The sequence below is a fragment of the Aphis gossypii genome, chromosome X (assembly GCF_020184175.1).
Source record: "Aphis gossypii isolate Hap1 chromosome X, ASM2018417v2, whole genome shotgun sequence".
NCBI classification, from domain to species: domain Eukaryota; kingdom Metazoa; phylum Arthropoda; class Insecta; order Hemiptera; family Aphididae; genus Aphis; species Aphis gossypii.
This window is the reverse complement of record NC_065533.1, coordinates 16,214,439-16,232,736: the sequence shown is the minus strand read 5'-3', so window position 1 is coordinate 16,232,736 and position 18,298 is coordinate 16,214,439. Positions and strand designations below refer to the sequence as shown.

The 18,298-nt window shown below is 28.0% G+C and overlaps 1 pseudogene; it reads right to left on the bottom strand.

Moving 5' to 3' along the window:
• Window positions 1-8,922: 8,922 nt before the first annotated feature.
• Window positions 8,923-9,778, bottom strand: LOC126551640 (uncharacterized; annotated as a pseudogene).
• Between the last annotated feature and the right edge of the window lie 8,520 nt (window positions 9,779-18,298).

The window sequence follows — 18,298 nt, the reverse complement described above, 5'->3', positions numbered from 1 at the left end:
AGTTTAATATTTTATGTCTCCTGGACTTAGAATATTTTTCACAAGTTTTATTAAATTAAATAATTGGACTTAGAATAATTTTAAATAAAAAACACTTAGAATAATTTCGAGAGTTCAATTATTTCACAAAACCTTTTCCAAATCGACATCATTCAACTGATTGTACGTGGCACGTTACAGTAGGACCCATATCACTTGTAACTGCTGCCACATTATATCCACAGTTATTTAATTTACTAATTATGTTGTTTAATATTGAAGCAGTCATTGGTGTATCATAAGAATAAAAGACTGGCTGCTTCTAAGATTTGAAGAGTCCTCTAACCATGACCACTTGCACAGTTTGATGTGATCCTAAAACTTGATCAATTGCTTTATCATAGCATACATGTGCTATGTAAACTTCATCAAAAGAGAGAACACCAATTTTATCTCTATCAGACATGGATGTACCTTAAATAATAGGTTATTATTAGTAATATTATAATTTATAATACTACCAAATGTTAATTAGTTAATTAATTATTAATGTTAATAACCTTTTTGTTTCATGATACTTAAAACATTATCTAATACACCTGGCTCTATGGAAAATGTTTTGGCCTATCTTCTTAATGTAGAAAGACCTAAAATACGACAACATGTTATAAAATAGTTCACATCAGTTTTGAAATAATTGAATACTTGGCAATGGAATAGTTTGAAGCAGATATGAATAAGCGGCTGTAGAAATACTTCTTAGTGTTATCGCTGATACAATATCCTCATTCTCCCACTTTTTAATTTGTTTTTTGTCATTTAAAAAGTAATTAATTTGTGTCTTAGTGAACACTGACGAAAACAACTTATGCACATTTAAATTAAAATCCTCTTTATTTTTTATATGAAGTTGTTCATTTTCTTTTTGAACTTCCAAAAGTTTTTGATTTAAATTATCTAGTTGTTTTCGGAGAATCGCTATAAATTATAAATTCAAAATAAGAAATATTAACAGAAATTATGAATTTAATTTTTTTTTTTTTTGGAACTACAAGACAAACAAGAAAAAAATTGTACAAACATTTCAGAGTTATCAATGGGTAAAAAAGACACATCATGTTCAAATTCATTAATAAGAGACCTCGGGATGAATGGTTTTTTACAGTCATCGAGAACTTCAACCTTTGGTACCTGCATCATATGTCAAGTTGTATTACAAATTATGTTATGCTCATATATATGTTATCATAGGTAGTTAAGAAAATAGTGATAAAGAAATAAACTATTTTTAACAATGTTTTATGTATTACCAAGGGACATTTATTGAAAGAATCCGCATTCGGTAAAATTTCTGAATTTGAGAATGTTGAGACTTCAGCAGTTTGTTGGATAGAATTTAATTTAACTCTAGAGCTTTTTATCTGTAAAATATATATTAAAGTGTAGAGACTGTATTTATAATTAAAACTATGTACCTATATCATTAATACCTATCATGCTATGTATAAAGTATCCACTATTTTTGTTATGTTGTATTGAAATAAAAATTATTTAGTTAACACAATATTTTTTAGTAAAATAAAATTAAATACTTACTCTCCGTGGAGTTAGATATTTTGTAGGACTGCATCAGCTTTAAGCTTTTTACTTTTCCAAGGAGAATATCCTGCCTTAATTTGGATTAACGGTTTCTCCTTCATTGCATTTGGCGATAAATGTTTTGAACAAATTCGTGCTATTGCACAAATTATTGCAATGTTTAATTGTCCCTTCATTAAATAAAAATATTTAACAGTATACTACATGATGACTTACCATCTTTCACTGTATTGTCAACTACACCACATGCGTTAAACCACTTTGCACGATAAGTGGGTGACTTTGGAACTCTGTAATAACTTACAGCCTTACCAAACCCTATGACAGAGCTATTTGTACAGCTAGGTACCATGCAGTTGGGCATTTTTATTTAGAAAAATAAAATGAATTTGTAACAACAATTTGCTTAAAAAGCCAGGAAAAAACAATACCCTTTTTTCAGGAAAAACCAATAAACCAGTAAACCAATATTAAATAAATTGTTTCTTACAATGGCAGATGGCTGTATGGAGAAGGAAAAGTATAAATAACTAAAGAAAAACAAACATTGTCATGTATAATGTTATTATGCATATATTTATTTTTACAATATTTATATTTCCACAATATTGAACAATACAAAAACAATAATGACATGGGAACTTATCATTTTGATTATTTATTATATTACTACTAGATTAAATGTATTACTAATAACTAATAAGTAATATTATAACAATAATAACTAATATAATATAATTAGAAAAGAAATAATATAATACAAATTATAGTTGGAATAACTTTTTTCTCCATGATATATAGTTTTTCATCCAAGTCTGGGGAAGAATGAATGCGTGAAATAATCTAGTGATCATGCCTGTTTATTTAGTCATGGTTGGAGGAAGACAGTTTAACTTAACACTTTTATTACTCCGTGTATTTTTTACAAAACTTAAATAATATCTATACTTGTCAATAGAATCTATTTTTTTTGGAGCTCCGTGCATTGCAAGAAGGAAACGAATTCCATTTGAATAATGTCTGGAGAAGAGTCAATCTTTTTAAATACTTCAGCGCAATCAACCAAATCCCGACATTTTTCAAATAATTTAAATACTTTTGTTTTACCTCTTTGATAAAGTGCTGACGTAGTATCACACCCAGTTACTGCATGTAAAAATAAGATATGAGCTTGACATTTCGAATATGAAGTTTAACTTTGAGATGAATAAATTTTTGTTTCTGTTTGACCTTTTCCTAGTTTTAAAAAGTAAATCATCTTATCGATAGGAGTTCGTGAAATTAGTATTATTAATAAATCGACGTCTTCACGTATACAGTGACCAATAGTTGTACATATTAATTTTAAATTTTCCAATTTATGACGTTTATTTTTCAAAATTAAAAGCTCCAAAAAATAAGTTAACGATGATTCTGGAATTTCTCTATTGATATTTTCAAACATTTGACTAGGAGGAGGGTAATTTTTAGTATCGCACACAACAGATTGAATATCTTCTCGGAGGATTGTAGCTACAGTTTTTAGTATCTTAAAACGTTCTTCACCTATATTTTACTTTTTACTAAAAAACATAAATATTTGTAAGAATTGGTAAAAATAAATGTAATTAACAAACTTACTATAAAATTATAGGTTATTTATTTGAGATTTAATGTAGCAGCCTATTGTAAAAATGTATTTTCTTCATCATGCAATAGGACCAATAGGTAATTGTAGATGATATCAACCAATAAATCAGTTAGAAAAATTAAAAAAAAACAAACATGATTTAATAACAAATAATTTTATTTACAAAAACAATTGCAAATAAATAAACCAATTTGTATAGGTATATAAAAAATCTTTATTTGAACAATTTTATTTGGTGTTATAAATTGTATTTTAAAAACATATGAATAAATAATGATACAAAAATAGTGGATGTTTTTAAATTAATAGCTCTAAAAAGAACTGTTTTAAAATAAAATAGCACTGCATATATAGCAAGCTTGTACAAAATAGAAAGCAATAGCACACTGCAAAATAGTTCTATGTACAAATGTTTTAGTACAATCAACTTTCTATTTTTCAATTATTTCTCAGAAACCAAAGATTTATTCAAAAATTTGATACCTGTAAAAATTCTGAAGCGTGTAGATAAATTTATTAAATATGATTTTTCAAAATTTTTACATGGATGATCATAAGGTACGTTACGAAAATCAATTTTTAATTTAGCCCCAACACCTTCCTCATAGGCAATACAGGGAAAGTTATCGATGAAAATATTTTCTAGCTCATAGATATAATTATAAAAATCATCATCAGGCATCATCAAATTTCCAAAAGTGGAATGGTTACTAGTTGGATATGCTTTGATAAATGATAGTAGAAAGGATTGATCCAGTTGTTTTTGATACTGAGCATAGTCAACACAAACCTGACAAGTATGTTTTTCCAGACATTTTTTCATTAAATACCCACATACATAGGTAAAAGAGTTCTTTTCAGGAATCTCTAAATATCTGTAGTCAACTATAACAACAGGAATACCTTTGAATATAAATAATTCTTGGTTCGGTTCTTTCAGAATTAGAGCTTTATCAGTGGATGGCACAACAGAGCTTAATATTTGGTCAAAATCATTAATACGATTTGCACCAGGAGAATGTTGAAAGTAATTTAAATAAAGCATTTTTTTTAAATGCCCATATAAATAGAATTGGTGTAGGATTAAAATTATTGCCTTGACTTTGGCGAAAAGTACAGAAGAAATTTTCCAGACAGTCTTGATTAATCCTATCAGTATAAAGGACATGATCTTTTTTTTAGGTGCATTTGTAGAATTCCATAACATTTTTAAACCAGATATAGAAGTTAACCAACCATTGATAAAGTTCATACGCTTAGTTTCATCTGAACCTTTAAATTTATGAACAACTTTTAAATTTTTAAAAACATCAGCCATTTTATTCAAATGAGTGACTTGGGCTTCAGTGTTTTTAAAAGGACGATTGTATTCTTTTCTTTTAGGAACCTTAGAAGAATTCAATTAGATATTTATTTCATGTGCGAATTGAGATCGGCCTGTATGAGTCCAATAGATAAATAAGGCTTCTAAACTAAGTAATTTATTGTAGCGTAGTTATTAGTTATAATAAATATGAATACAAACCTTTTTATTGTTGGCCGCCATCAAAAAAGTATTCTACGTATATAATGTAATATAGTAGAATGTAGATGATATTACTTACAAATGTTTACTTGTACACGTGAAAATCGCAAATGCAGTTTGCTGTCTGCAGTACATGACCAATATTATTATAATATTATATTTGTCATGGGAGAACCGTTCGTTTCGACGATAACGGCGGGAAAAAATTCGGTAGCTAAATAAACTCATTTTTTCAAAAGGCCCTGGGTATATATGAGCATAAGTTAATTTAGGTGCTAATCGAAGATTACTCCTGGAGTCATAATTATAAAATGAATTAAGATGGTCTTTAGTAATAACATTATCGTTAATTTGAATAGGTTGACTTTATCAAATGAGGGGGATCAAAAATATAGACAATTGATTTTCCTTCAACATCAAAATAAGGCTTACTAGGAGAAACATAAAGGCTTTTAGAAAATTGCACAAAATTAGTGCCTTGGTCTGTAATAAATGCCTTAATATTGAGTTTGATATTTTGGAGACGACAAATTGTTGAAAAAATTATGTCTTTCAGATCAATACCACTACAGCTACTTGAAACAAGAAAAGAGGCAATTGGTTGTTTCCAGTTATAATTTATACTTCTTAGCATAAGGATCAAAGCATACTTAGCAGGTTCATATTTTATACGGTTAGAAGATTCATGAAATCCAATTATTTTGTCTCTATTAACTCTATAATACAGATTAGCTTTTAATGCCATTTCCTTAGCACACAAGACACAATCAAGCCAATCACTTTTAAAGTTATGAATTTTAAATGAAAGAAAATTAAAAAGAAAATCATTAAGACCAGGATTGATTTCCTACTGGTGATTCTCCTCAAAGTCCGACTAACCGGAAGAGACAAAGATTTTTGCATCATCCTATACAGTTTTGGACTCACAAAATAAATATTTAAAGCAAGTTGTTTAATGTCATTAGAATACCTGTATCCCTGTCGTTTCCGATGCATATTGTCAATTTGAGACTTGACCAACATATAAAAAGTGGGAGAGCAGTATTTCTCACATACTCTAAGGGTTGTTTCAATGGAATAATTGTCAATTAATTGTTTATTAGAATCAATCACTGATTGAAGTTTCATCCTGCATTTTTTCCTTAAAGAGTTTTTTTCGTAATACTTTCTTCCGTGGAGTATGGTTGGATAATGATGTTGGCGTTTGTGGTTCAGATGAACATGTTTCAATTGAAGTTGAAGTAAATACATCAGACATAGAATGAAATGAATGTACAGAAGATGTATCTGAAATAAAAATTTGTAAATTGTAAGTAATACAAGTACAATATTATATACTGTAATAATTAATTAGTTTTTGGCTCAATTAAAACATACTTGGTGTTGAACAGGACGGCAAGCAAACATCTACAAGTTCAATGTCATCATCAATCATTACATTTTCAATAGTTTGCTCTTCTTCAACATTTTTCTCTGTCACAACTTCAAATAATGTTGGTATGGCATTTGAAACAAGTTGGTTTTTCAATTAATTTTGAAACATGCTGTTTTCAAAATTTAATGAACATAACTTATACTTTTTATTCAAAGTTACCATATCAACATCCTTTAAATGTGATAATTGAACATTGTCCACCCAAATTGCACATCTTTACATTAAAAATAATCAAATATATGTTATATTAATTTACTATAAATTTAATTGTACTTGTGAATTTATTAACAAAAAAAAGATATAAGTTTTCACCTAGAAGGATTAGAAGATTAAGATTATTTAGAAGAAAAATGACTTATTAATGCTGGATCCATTTCTATGCTTGGGCAGTTTATAATGCAATATTTTGCAATTCTCATGCGCTTATTTAGAAAGTCCATGGCATAAACTGACCGAAGTAACAAAAAAAAAAATTCAACAACAAACCACTGTTAGGTACAAAGAATTTCGAATGACTCGAGGATATCTCGTGTTCACTTTTTATTGATTTGTTTAGGTTACAGAGTTCACAATAGTTTTGTTGTGCTACACTGGTGGCATTTGAGCTCATTTCATCGATTTTGGAGAGTGTCCATTCTGATTTCACTTATTCTGTGCTACGAACACGTAATATACACACGTAGTCACATCAACGAAATGCACAACACTGATTGTAATAAACAGTAAATATCGATATTCAAACAAATAAATGAGATAATGGAAAAATAGTATACAAAAGTAATAGAAAATTATATAAATAGAAAATAATAATCGCGCTTGCGATAGCCAGTCGCCGTGTCAGTGCGGTGTTTTTTTGCATTGTATTCGGTTTAATCTTGTAACGATAATATACAATGGTATTAATGATAATATAAAATATTATTATTATTTTAAACACAGTATGTTATGAAATATTATTCATAGGAACAAAACCATGACAAATATAATATGTCTTATTTGTCATGAACAAAACCATATTTTTCAGTAAATTAGACACCAAACTCGGCAGGACCAAGCAAAAAACAGACTACAGTATTGATATATGGCAGTAGCCACTAGTCAGTAATACTACTTAAATATCTGCAATATCTCATGAAATATTAATCATAAGAAAAAAGTTCAAGATACTTTTTTTTTAGATAATTACTTGATCTACAAATTATGTAATAGCTATTTTTACAAAAAAACTTAAAGTTTTAGAGATATTTGTGAAAAACCTATTTTTGTGACCTTTGACCTCGAATTAAATTTTTAGCAGCGGTGGTATCGATGGGGACTTTTGACATTTTATTTGTAATAATGTACCTAAGGGCCTGGTCACACTACGACGATTTCGCCGAGCGGTTAAAACCGAGTTTGATTTTGCCGCGCGGTGTACACGAACCACACTAGTGCGGCAAAACCGCTGAACTTGTGTTCATTTATGAATTAGAAACCACCAAAAAGAGTTGTGTTTACTAAATTTTCAAAATTTTATACTTGAAATAATACTTAATTAAGTTTTTTATTATAATAATATAGTTATTTAATATTTATACTATAATATAATTATTATAGTGATTTGAATTAATTAAAAAATAGAAATTTATAGTTTGGTTCTTAAAAAATATCACAAAACATGGATTATGATCATTATATGCAATTCATGAAAGTCGTACAAGTTGCCAACTATTTTGGTTACTTAAACGCTCCAAAAAAGGATAGAAGATACTGGATCCATCCATTTAATCAAACACGGGAAGAAACACGAAGGTTTTTGGATTTTTATGAAAAAATTAGACTGAATTCTGATAATTTTTTTACAAATTACCGTATGTCAATTGCTTCATTTGATGAGCTTATGATGAAAATTCGACCTTACATCACCAAACAAGAAACGACATTTCGAAGTCCAATATGTGCTGAGGAAAGACTTACTCTAACAATAAGGTAAAATTGGTTTAAAAAAATTATGGATAAATAATAAAACATTAATTTTTTTTTATCAAACCATGATACATTTTTTCGCGATAGTAATTAAATTCAATATATATAAATTATTATAATAATAACAGAAAAGTAACAAATACACTAAAAATATTAGTAAAGTAACACTTAGGTACCTCCTTCGCCAATTATCACACGTTGGGGAACATGGTTGGAGGCAGCAATATATTACTGTGAATATTTTAAACCAATATTAAATATAGTTCAGCAGTTAAGTGCCGAAGACGCAATATCCATCGGAAAAGTAAAAAAATGATGTTGGAAGAAAACATTTTGGAAGCCGATTTAGTATTTATCTATTCAAATTATGGAGTATTAAAAACAATTATAAAAAGCTTAGAAAAGCAATGTCTTCCGTTCAGTGTTGCCAGGTCAAACATGTTGAATGTTCGGACAATTATCTTAGAATGTTCGTATTGTGAAAATTTTATGACGGGACGGACTGGTATATATTTCCCAATTTTAATAACAACTGATAACAGTGACATCAGATATTCAGATTAGACAGATTATCTCAAAAATTTATTCAATTTATTCATTAAAATAATAAATGTCAATCACAATAATAATATAAATAGTAAAATCAATAAATTGTACATGGGATAATATACATAGTCAATCACAATTCACAATACTAATATAAACAGGTAATAAAATGGTAAAATAAATAATAGTATATACATATAATAATTAAATAAAATTCATACAAAATACATATTTTATACTCCTTCAAAAACAAAACTCGTCATTACTATTTTTGTCGTACAGGTTACTTGTAGTCATAGAATCTATCATTTTATTTGAGGGCTTAAAATTAATACATGTATCATTTTTAATTTTTATTTGTTGTGAGGCCAACAAGCATCCTTGAATTGTATCAGTATTTAATCGGTTCCTTGTTTTAACTTTAATTAAATTTACTTTGCTAAAGATACGCTCACAATCAGTATTTGAGTGTGGGAGAGATAATGCCCCAAGAGCAAAATTGGATAAATGTAAAAATGGATACTCTTGATTACCCATCTGCAAGTTGGATAGCTTAAACCAAAAGACATCTGGTTCTTCTAAATGATTAAGAATATCAGTTGGAATATTATAGTTATTCACTAATCTCCATTCATCGTCAATATTTTGTAATAATTCATCATTTAATTCGGTTATTCGAGGTAATAGTTTTAAAAGAGGAAAAATAGTACTATTATTTTCTCTTGTTTTTGATATAGCAACTTTAGGATCAATTAACTTTATTTTTGACATTAAGGGATTACTAAAATCATACTTTTTTTTAATTTGTAAACATGCTATTTTTAAGAATTGTTGTGCCCTCAATAATAAAATAAAAGTCCTTTAACAATGCATTATTACTATTAACACTAGGTTTTTAAATTTCCTTCAATACTTTTATACCAAGGTATATTTGTGTATTTGGTATATATTGTTCAACATTTTCAGGATCAATTAAATGTAAAGGAGTTTTGTTAACATAATCTTGTTTCATAAAACTTAACAATAAATCTTTGTAAGTGGAAACCATTTTATCGTGTAACTGAGTTATAACCACAGAAGAACTTTGGAAAAATGAATTAAGAGAGGTAAATTTGGGCAAGATCCAATCTAAAAATAAAAATATTAGTTTTATGAGAGGATCTGTTAATGCACTATAAATTGTTTCTGCTATTGTGAGACGTTCAGTTAAATGTTTATCTTGGAAATATAAAAACAATGGATTCCATTGTTCAATTAGTATTGATACAACTAAGTGCAAAGACAACCACCTAGTCTGACTTGGATGTAAAAGTTTATGTACTGAAGTGGAACAAAATTCCTGAAATTGCACAAACTGAGCACTTCTTTTAGAACTTATTGAAAAAAAAGAATAAACACTACGTGCTAAATCTTCACAGCGTTTGGGAAGGATTTTGCAAGCTTCACTTGCACAAAGGTGCAAAGAATGGCATATACAAGTCCAGATACTAATACCTGGATAGTTTTCAATCATTCTACTAGCAACAGAATTATGGGCGCCCATCATAGAATTACACCCATCCGACCCAAAACCTATGACATTTTCAAATGGTATATTATTATCAGCGAATGATTTAAACAAACAATCATATACATTTTTGCCTGTTGCTCCTTCTTGAGCCTCTTTGGGTTCAAATACATTCGACAACTCAAAAAAATGACTTACAATCCTGCCCATGTCTCGATTAAAGTACCTAACCACAATACATGCTTGTTTCACACAGCTTATATCCGTTGACTCATCAGTTAAAATGCTAAATTTTGTGTGTTTTAGACAATCAACCAGATATTCTTTATGAGACTTGCCAATCACATGTTTTATAACTGCAGTGGTTTTAGTTCTGTGCATGTTCAAATTTTGCAATATTTCAGAGCTTCGATCAAGACTCTTAATTAAGTCAGTTAAGTGGTCCATTGTATTAAAAGAAATAGTATGCTCAGGCACAAAAGCGGTAAGTTTTATTTCAGCTGATTTAACTTTTTCTTGTAAAGAAATATTTCTTGGTTTAAAAGAATCATTTAGAGAAGTAGTTGTCGATACAGTTTTTGACATAGTCATATGTTTTTTGCTGTTTAGATGGCGATTTAAAGATGCCGTTTCTGTAGCCAAAGTTGTGTTACAAATTATACATTTAGCACTAATATTAGATTTCTCATCGGGTCTTAATCATTTACTAAATTTTGGGTTTTGTTCCCAGGACTTACTGTACACCTGTCTCCTGTGCTTCAGCGGTTTACTGTCACCTCGTTTGATCCGTTTATATTCTGGTGTACGGCAACGTCTATCAGAATCCGATCCAAAACAAGAGTCATGTACCTATTAATTATTATCAATATATTGTTACTAACAATAATGCAATAATTAAATAAATTAAAAATTCTGTAGTAAGAGTGAACTGTAAACTAGTAGTTATCTGTGGGATTATCCTCTGAGGAATATAATATCTGGTTAAATATGATTGACATAACACTCAAATATAATAGAACAGACTATATTTTATCTGTGGGATTATCCACTGAGGAATATATCCGTCATCCGGTAAAATTTAATGAAAAATAATTGATCTTAAATTTAAATTAAGGCGGTAATATACAGCAATGATAAGATATTATCACTAATATGGCCGATGGATAAAATTACCGTAAATTAATATCAGTAACAACTTGTCAGTCCTTGGACCATATACTACTCTAAATTACCGTAAAACAAGGACCAGGACTTGATAGTATTGTGGTACTGATAATGATAAGGCGCACGAGCTGAGTGCAAAAAATTGGCATGGTGCATTTTTTAGGTAGGTAACTAAATTCAAACAAAATGTTCGTATTTAACTGTACGAATGTTCGTTTTATGTGATGTTCGTACACTGGTTGAAATGTTCGTACGCCTGGCATCACTGCTTCCGTTAGCTGATTCCATTAAAATTGTTGAAAATATTGAAAATAAGTTCAAAGAGGTATCTTGTTCCAAAGGCGTTGAAATATACAATAAATTTAAAAATGTTATTGAAAAAAATGACGGATTTCGGCAGCTATCAAATATATCGAAAATTATAACTGAAGAAAATACTTCAACGAAAAATATACCAGAAGACCTTTCAAGCAGTGACTTGGTATACTTTAAGTATGCCCCAATACCTTCAACCGATGTAGAACGGAGTTTTTCTCGATTCAACAACATATTTGCTGAAAATCGACGTGCTTTTTTATTTAAAAATCTATCCAAGTCTGTAGTAGTTAACTGTAACTCTCCAGGTAACTTTAAAAATATTATAAAAATCTACTTGATTTGTTTAAATTGATTTTCGTTCATGACTTTTTGTTTAGATGAGTGAATGTTCAAAATACAATTCAATTTCAATACAACATATAAAGTTCCACACAGTTCAATAAAATATATAAAATACAGTGTATATATTTTTAACTATATTTTTTGTTCAATATTAATTATTTAATGAATTATACATTTTAAAACTAAATAAATTTAATAAATAATAAATTAATAAACATGCATTTTTGTTTGCATATTTTCGCATATTTTGAGTGCATATTTGAATGATAACCATTGCATAAATGCATGCATTTCGACTGTTTTTAGTGCATATAATTCCGGCCCCTAGTCATAACTATATAAATTAAATACGATCCTCCTCAGTATTTGAAGTTCCAGGATTATTGAGAGCTGCCGAATAAGTAGATGGGTACGAATAAGGTGTAAAGCTTGTTTGGAAATGTGGAAGAAGGCATTTGAAGGATGATGAATTTGATGATTTGTCAAATTTTGTTGGTTAGAATAGTCGGTATAATTTTGATAAATATTATTAGGTTGAGGTGCTGTAATAATCCGTTTTACTGTATTAAGAAATTCAATTTTCAAATCCCACTTTTAAGGGTCGTTCAAAGGGTTTTAGGGGGGGATTTTTCATAAATTTAACCAGAGTATTTTGAAAGTCTAAATTATTTTGATCCTTCTTTTTTTTTTTATTAGATAAATCAGACGCTGGAATACTCACTTGTAATTGTGAAATAGAATTGTCTCCATCATAACTGTCATTATTTTCCATGATGTCAATATTTTCGGTATAATCATATTTCCGATTGTCCTAAATGATACAAAAAAAAAATACATAATAAAAATCTTAAACGAGCGATGCATGTATTGATTTTTCTAAGTATTTTTTTTTTTTTTAAGTGTTGATAAAATAATGTTGGGTGCCCAAAAAAATTTGAAAATTTAATATACAATTTCTTATAAATTGTTCTTATTGTAGTTAAAAAAATTTTTTTTCGCAATTTTTTTATGTAACGATTTATCCTAATATGATTTCAATATTTGTTATTATCCAAAAAATATAAATTATAGGTACTTGAAAATTTCACCAGTTATTTAGATTTTTAGATTTGCATTTCTTTACATAATTTAATTTTCAAAATATTTCTCTTATTTTAAGGCTATTTATAGGCATTTAAAATAGTCGTTTTTGTTTAGTTTTAGATTCTGAACGGAGTGATGAATGTATTGATTTTATAATGATGGTATGTTTTTTTTTTTGTGTCTGTGTACAGCATAACTAGTCGAAATAGTGCTTCAATTTCAAACTTCGGGGGTGGTTTCCGATGGAAAAATGAATATCCTTGGTGCATTATAGAGGTAAAAAGTAAACATTTTCCAACAGTTTCAAAAAAAAATGAGAAAAACAAAAAAAAAAATGACGGAAAAACGAGAATTTTTACTCAAAACCAGTTTTCGACCGAATCGTTTTTTTTATATGGTTGTAATTCAAAAACTAATCACTGTATTTACTTGAAATTTTTACTAAATGTTTATGTTAGTTTTATCTATATACAGTTAAATTTTCAAAAATATTTGACTTTTTGTGTTATTTATAGACCACTGAAATTTTCGATTTTTATGCGAATTTTTTTTTAAGTGTCGGTAAAAAATTTTGGATAACCAAAAAAACTTGAAAATTTAATACAAGGTTACTTATGAGTTGTTTTTATTGTAGCTAAAAAAAATTAAAAATCGTTAGTCACAATTTTTTTTTATAAACGTTTATAGTTCAAATTTTTATGAAATCTGTCGAAAACTCGAAAATTTGCAAGTAATTTTGAAGTTGAAAAATCATAAAATGTTTTGTGTTTATAACTAAGGATTAAAAATATAACACTAAGTTTTCCATAGGTTTTTCTTCAAGTATCTATAGAGAAAACTCGAAGCATCATTAAAGGAAAAATTTTAAGTGCATTTGAATTTTAAATTTTTATGAAATCGCGTAACGATAACGATTTATCCTCAAACGATTTTAAATATTTGTTATTATTCAAAAAGTTTAAGTCGTAGATACTTGAAAATTTTACCAGTTATTTAGATTGGCATTTTCTTTACATGATTTAATTTTCAAAATATTTTGAGTTTTTTTGAGCTATTAATAGACAACTGAAATTTTCAATTTTTTTGAAAAATTTTTTTGGCCCAATCAAAATACTTAAAAATTTTATACAATGTTCCTCATATGTTATTCTTATAGTGATTAAAAAATTATAAGAATACATAGTCACAATTTTTTTTTATTAGCATTTGAAGTTCAAATTTTGACAAAAATTCGACAAAATCATGAATATTTGCAAATTATTTTGTAGTTCAAAATTCATAAAATTCTTTGTATTTATATCTAACGTTAAATATTCTAGACTGACAAATCAACTCCGTTCAGAATCATTTTTCGTATACAATGATACCTATCATTGCATTCAAATTTAACCTACTCTAGTGCGAGGTCTACCCCACCCCCTAATCTACAGCAGAGCGGTACCCACTTGCCGTATTTTTAACATTATAAATATCGATAAAAATTATTAACTGAGTCAAAATGCTTGAAAATTTAATACAAAGTTCCTCATAAGTAATTCTTATAGTGATTTGAAAATTATTATAATACATAGGCACAATTTTTAAATAGGGTATTCTGGTCATTAGAATTTTGAACTTAAACCACCTTTTACACCACCCAATGGAAAATATATCGTAGGCTGAATGTTTAAAATAATATATAATTATTTATTGTTTAGCGTCTTATAATACTATATGTAATTTTTTTTATACCTAGTTACCTTTTAATAAAATAAATGTATTACCTAGTATAATAAATAAGATGTATAATAATATAATGAAATAATTTAATAATTAATGAAAAATAATTGAAAATGGATATGTTAAGGTGTGTTGAGTAAAAAAATGTTATGTTTATAGGTATTATGATTATAATTGATTATATAAATCATAATAAAAAAGAATAATGTATTTATTGGGTTTGGGGCTTTTTTTTCCGATGTATGTTACTAGGGGTTTTTTTCCAGGGCTTTTTTTTCCTATAGATTCATAATACAATATTACTATACAAACATTATTAATGGTAGCATACTGCCCCGGTTTGCTATTTATTATTCTATAGCATGAGTTCCCAAACTTCTTTTTTCGCGAAGCCCTTGAGATCTAAAAAAAATTACGAAGTTCCAAAAACTTGAAATACCAATTTTACAACTCATAACAAAATATGGATCAATAAATTGCTAATATACAAACGTCATACAATATAAATGTAAGTATTAACAATAATTGGGAGGAAGTAATGCGAAAGCAGTCCCCCTCCCGGTTGTCGGTTCAAATAGCAAAAAAAAAAAAAGTCGGCAAGTGGGTACCGCTCTGCTGTACATTAGGGGGTAGGGTGGACCTCGGACTAGGGTAGATTAAATTTGAATGCAATGATAAGTATCATTGTATACGAAAAACGATTCTGAACGGAGATGATTTGTCAGTCTATAATATATTATAATTAAATATTGTCATGTATTCTATTTTTAAACAAATATTACGATTTCATAAAAATTTAAAACTCAAACGCCGCTTAAAACATTTTTCCATAATGACTCTTAAAATTTTCTCTATAGCTTTTTGAAGCAAAACTTATGGAAAACTTAGTGTTGAATTTTTTAACCTTAGATATAAATACAAACAATTTTATGAATTTTGAACTACAAAATAATTTGCAAATATTCATGATTTTGACGAATTTTTGTCAAAATTTGAACTTCAAATGCTAATAAAAAAAAACTGTGACTATGTATTCTTATAATTTTTTAATCACTATAAGAATAACATATGAGGAACTTTGTATAAAATTTACAAGTATTTTGATAGGGCCAAAAAAAATTTTATCGACACTTCTATCACTATCACGAAAAGTTGAAAATTTCAGTTGTCTATAAATAGCTCAAAAAAAGTCAAAATATTTTGAAAATTAAATCATGTAAAGAAAATGCCAATCTAAATAACTGGTAAAATTTTCAAGTATCTACGACTTATAGTTTTTGAAGAATAACAAATATCAAAAATCGTTGTTTGAGGCTAAACCGTTATTTAACGCGGTTTTGTAAAAATTTAAATTTCAAACACTCATAAAAATTTTTTGTCTGAATCCGGTAGAGTTTTTTTTACAGATATTTGAAGAAAAATTTATGGAAAACCTTGTACCAAATTTTCAAAACTTAGTTATAAAAGAAAAAAATTTTATGATTTTTCAACTTCAAAATTACTTGCAAATTTTCGCGTTTTCGACAGATTTCGTAAAAATTTGAACTAAAAACGCTTATAAAAAAAAAAAAATGTGACTAACGATTTTTAATTTTTTTTAGCTACAATAAAAATAACTCATAAGGAACCTTGTATTAAATTTTCAAAATTTTTTGGTCATCCAAAAATTTTTTATTGACACTTTAAAAAAAATTTCTCAAAAAAATCGAAAATTTCAGTAGTCTATAAATAACTCAAAAAAAGTCAAAATTTTTTGAAAATTTAACTATATACAGATACCACTGACATTAATATTTGGTGAAAATTTCAAGTATTTTCAGTTATTAGTTTTTGAATTACAACCATAAAAAAAAAAAAATCGATTTGGTCGAAAACCGGGTTTGCCTAAAAATTGCCGTTTTTCCATCATTTTTTTTTTGTTTTTCTCGATTTTTTTGAAAACTGTTGGAAAATGTTAACTTTTTACCTTTATAATGCATCAAGGATATTCAATTTTACATCTGAAACCACCCCCATAGTTTGAAATTTGAGCATTATTTCAACTAGTTATGCTGTACACAGACACAAAAAAAAAAAAACAAAAAAAAAAAATACATCATTGTAAAATCAATACATTCTTCACTCCGTTCAGAATCTAAAAAAGTATTAACAATAATTAAAATGTACAAAATGGTCAAAATGTAGTATTAACAATTATAGTATTTGTTATTTGTTTAGTTCTGGACGTACTAATTGATTACTAATTCAGTAATACTTATTGAGGTCTAACTTTGATAAAATTGTTATCGACGATACCTTGTCAACTATTCGGTCAGCACAGTTTTCTTTAAAATTTACAATTATAACAACTTATAAGTTATGATTGTATCCAAAAATGTGTTAAAAAAAAAAATTATTACCTAATACTTGTGAAAAAAAATTAAAATAAAATAATTGGTAATATGTACAATAAAATGTTATAATATAATACGAGATTAGTCAAATAATTATAAAATATGAATTCAGATTAAGTTTTATTTTTTATAATTATATGATAATTGTTTGACAAATTTGTTACGACATATTTTATTATTTTTATAGTCTTCAATGTAAGATTTATTTCGTCGTTGCCGTTCCCGTTTTTTGTATCACTAGGTGTTTTTAAATGTTTATACTTTTAATTTTTATGTATATATTTGTTTGGATTTCATTTATAAGTAGCTACAGCTAACCAGCTCATTATGGGTGGAATAAAAAAAAGAGTAGAACCACTCGCACTCGCAAGCATTAATAGTTCTAGCCAAACTCGCCAACGCAGCAGCCCAATATTGAGGTAGAAATATGATTTCTTCATTTATGAAATTGTCAGTTAAGTACCTAATCACATTATTTTTTTAATCTTTCTTTATCAGGACAGTCTGACATAAAATAATTTATAAAACATTCTGATACTTCATGTGTGTCTAAAAACAATAATTCAAAAGTGTGTACATAGTCATATTTCAAATTACATATTTTTATGAGTACTACAAAAATTAATTTTTAATTTAACAAATGAAATAATATGTTCAGTTGTTAAAATTGTAAATTTTAAAGAAAACTGTGTTGGCCGAAAAGGAAAGGGTACATTTTGGCCGAAAAATGTGGTATTTGACGTGTCGGACATTGTTCAGTAGACTCAGTAGAGTCCTCATAATATTGTATAATTTATATAGGTACAGTGTTCTTCGGCATCGATAAGCTGATATTTAGATTTGCGGCTACGTAGAAACGGTCTATGCCTACTCATCGGCGATATTGCTCAGTTGGTGGTAGTCACGTCCAGAAATCAAAAGTGCCCGGATTTTAGATTCAACGGTTCGTGGGTCGGTGGGGGGGGGGGTGCGCGAAAATTCTAAGCGCTGACTGCCCCACGCGTACTTACATATTGGCAAGCGTACAAGTGTACAGAACGGCCGACTCTGCGAAGGTTACGACAGACCTCCGCGGTGCTAATAATAATACTTC